Source organism: Mytilus edulis, chromosome 11, assembly GCF_963676685.1.
Source record: "Mytilus edulis chromosome 11, xbMytEdul2.2, whole genome shotgun sequence".
Lineage (NCBI taxonomy): Eukaryota > Metazoa > Mollusca > Bivalvia > Mytilida > Mytilidae > Mytilus > Mytilus edulis.
Window position 1 is genome coordinate 24,411,360 of NC_092354.1, and position 4,404 is coordinate 24,415,763.

Below are 4,404 nucleotides of genomic sequence, written 5' to 3' on the forward strand. Positions count from 1 at the left end.
GTCGATTTCTATAATTATTAAAAATGTTACAAAATTTATAGGCAAATGTAGAAAAACTATTATTAAACCAATGACAGGTCTGTTTTACTGTCTATATAATTCTCTATCGAATATGGTCGATTTCTAAAATTATCAAAAAAGTTATCAAATTTATAGACAAATATAGAATAAATATTATAAAACCAATGAGAGGTCTGTTTTTACTGTCAATATAATTCTCTATAGAATATGGTTGATTTCTAAAATTATGAGAAAAGTTATCAAATTTATAGGCAAATGTAGAAAAAATATTATTAAACCAATGACAGGTCTGTTTTTACTGTCAGTATAATTATCTATAGAATATGGTCGATTTCTAAAATTATCAAAAAAGTTATTAAATTTATAGACAAATGTAGAATAAATATTATAAAACCAATGAGAGGTCTGCTTTTACTGTCAATATAATTCTCTATAGAATATGGTCGATTTCTATAATCATCAAAAAAATTATCAAATTTATAGGCAAATGTAGAAAAAATATTCTTAAACCAATGACAGGTGTGTTTTTGCTGTCAATATAATTCTCTATAGAATATGGTCGATTTCTTAAATTATCAAAAAAGTTATCAAATTTATAGGCAAATGTAGAAAAAATATTTTTAAACCAATGACAGGTCTGTTTTTACTATCAATATAATTCTCTATAGAATATGGTCGATTTCTAAAATTATGAAAAAAAGTTATTAAATTTATATACAAATGTAGAATAAATATTATTAAACCAATGACAGGTCAGTTTTTATTCTCAATATAATTCTCTATAGAATATGGTCGATCTTCTAAAATTATCAAATTTATAGACAAATGTAGAAAAATATTATGAAACCAAAGACAGGTCTGTTTTTACTGTCAATATAATTCTCTATAGAATAGGGTCGATATCTATAATTATTAATAATGTTACAAAATTTATAGGCAAATGTAGATAAAATATGATAAAACCAATGACAGGTCTTTTTTCATTGTCAATATAATTCTCTATAGAATTTGGTCGATTTCTAAAATTATCACAAACGTTACAAAATGTATACGCAAATGTAGAAAAAATATTATTTTACCAATGACAGGTCCTGTTTTTACTGTCAATATAATTCTCTACAGAATATGGTCGATTTCTAAAATTATTGAAAAAAGTTACAAAATGTATAGGCAAATGTAGAAAAAATATTATGAAACCAATGACAGTTCTGTTTTTACTGTCAATATAATTCTCTATAGAATATGGTCGATCTTCTAAAATTATCAAATTTATAGGCAAATGTAGAAAAAATATTATGAAACCAATGACAGGTCTGTTTTTACTGTCAATATAATTCTCTATAGAATATGGTCGATTTCTATAATTATTAATAATGTTAAAAAATTTATAGGCAAATGTAGATAAAATATGATAAAACCAATCACAGGTCTGTTTTCATTGTCAATATAATTCTCTAAAGAAAATGGTCGATTTCTAAAATTATCAAAAAAGTTATCAAATTTATAGACAAATATAGAATAAATATTTTAAAACCAATGACAGGTCTGTTTTTACTGTCAATGTAATTCTCTATAGAATATGGTCGGTTTCTAAAATTATCAAAAAAGTTATTAAATTTATAGACAAATGTAGAATAAATATTATGAAACCAATGACAGGTCTGTTTTTACTGTCAATATAATTCTCTATGGAATATGGTCGATTTTCTAAAATTATCAAAAAAATTAAAAAATTTGTAGGCACATGTAGAAAAAATATTATGAAACCAATGACAGGTTTGTTTTTACTGTCAATATAATTCTCTATAGAATATGGTCGATTTCTAAAATTATCAAAAAAGTTATCAAATTTATAGACAAATATAGAATAAATATTATAAAACCAATGAGAGGTCTGTTTTTTCTGTCAATATAATTCTCTATAGAATATGGTTGATTTCTAAAATTATGAGAAAAGTTATCAAATTTATAGGCAAATGTAGAAAAAATATTATTAAACCAATGACAGGTCTGTTTTTACTGTCAGTATAATTATCTATAGAATATGGTCGATTTCTAAAATTATCAAAAAAGTTATTAAATTTATAGACAAATGTAGAATAAATATTATAAAACCAATGAGAGGTCTGCTTTTACTGTCAATATAATTCTCTATAGAATATGGTCGATTTCTATAATCATCAAAAAAATTATCAAATTTATAGGCAAATGTAGAAAAAATATTCTTAAACCAATGACAGGTGTGTTTTTGCTGTCAATATAATTCTCTATAGAATATGGTCGATTTCTTAAATTATCAAAAAAGTTATCAAATTTATAGGCAAATGTAGAAAAAATATTTTTAAACCAATGACAGGTCTGTTTTTACTATCAATATAATTCTCTATAGAATATGGTCGATTTCTAAAATTATGAAAAAAAGTTATTAAATTTATATACAAATGTAGAATAAATATTATTAAACCAATGACAGGTCAGTTTTTATTCTCAATATAATTCTCTATAGAATATGGTCGATCTTCTAAAATTATCAAATTTATAGACAAATGTAGAAAAATATTATGAAACCAAAGACAGGTCTGTTTTTACTGTCAATATAATTCTCTATAGAATAGGGTCGATATCTATAATTATTAATAATGTTACAAAATTTATAGGCAAATGTAGATAAAATATGATAAAACCAATGACAGGTCTTTTTTCATTGTCAATATAATTCTCTATAGAATTTGGTCGATTTCTAAAATTATCACAAACGTTACAAAATGTATACGCAAATGTAGAAAAAATATTATTTTACCAATGACAGGTCCTGTTTTTACTGTCAATATAATTCTCTACAGAATATGGTCGATTTCTAAAATTATTGAAAAAAGTTACAAAATGTATAGGCAAATGTAGAAAAAATATTATGAAACCAATGACAGTTCTGTTTTTACTGTCAATATAATTCTCTATAGAATATGGTCGATCTTCTAAAATTATCAAATTTATAGGCAAATGTAGAAAAAATATTATGAAACCAATGACAGGTCTGTTTTTACTGTCAATATAATTCTCTATAGAATATGGTCGATTTCTATAATTATTAATAATGTTAAAAAATTTATAGGCAAATGTAGATAAAATATGATAAAACCAATCACAGGTCTGTTTTCATTGTCAATATAATTCTCTAAAGAAAATGGTCGATTTCTAAAATTATCAAAAAAGTTATCAAATTTATAGACAAATATAGAATAAATATTTTAAAACCAATGACAGGTCTGTTTTTACTGTCAATGTAATTCTCTATAGAATATGGTCGGTTTCTAAAATTATCAAAAAAGTTATTAAATTTATAGACAAATGTAGAATAAATATTATGAAACCAATGACAGGTCTGTTTTTACTGTCAATATAATTCTCTATGGAATATGGTCGATTTTCTAAAATTATCAAAAAAATTAAAAAATTTGTAGGCACATGTAGAAAAAATATTATGAAACCAATGACAGGTTTGTTTTTACTGTCAATATAATTCTCTATAGAATATGGTCGATTTCTATAATTATTAAAAATGTTACAAAATTTATAGCCAAATGTAGAAAAAATATTATAAAACCATGACAGGTCTGTTTTTACTGTCAACATAATTCTCTACAGAATATGGTCGATTTTTAAAATTTTCAAAAAAATTACAAAATTTGTAGGCACATGTAGAAAAAATATTATGAAACCAATGACAGGTTTGTTTTTACTGTCAATATAATTCTCTATAGAATATGGTCGATTTCTATAATTATTAAAAATGTTACAAAATTTATAGGCAAATGTAGAAAAAATATTATAAAACCATTGACAGGTCTGTTTTAACTGTCAATATAATTCTATATAGAATATGGTCGATTTTCTAAAACTATCAAATTTATAGACAAATGTAGAAAAAATATTATTAAACCATTTATACGTCTGTTTTTACTGTCAATATAAATAATTCTCTATAGAATATGGTCGATTTCTAAAACTATCACAAAAGTTACAAAATTTTTAGGCAAATGTAGAAAAAATATTATTAAACCAATGACAGGTCTGTTTTGACTGTCAATATAATTCTCTATAGAATATGGTCGATTTCTCAAATTACCACAAAAGTTACAAAATTTATAGGCAAATGTAGAAAAAATATTATTTTTCCAATGACAGGTCTGTTTTTACTGTCAATATAATTACCTATAGAATATGATCGATTTCTAAAAATATCAAAAAAATTATCAAATTAATAGTCAAATGTAGAAAAAATATTATTTTACCAATGACAGGTCTGTTTTGACTGTCAATATAATTGTCTATAGAATATGATCGATTTCTATAATTATTAAAAATGTTATCAAATTTACAGGC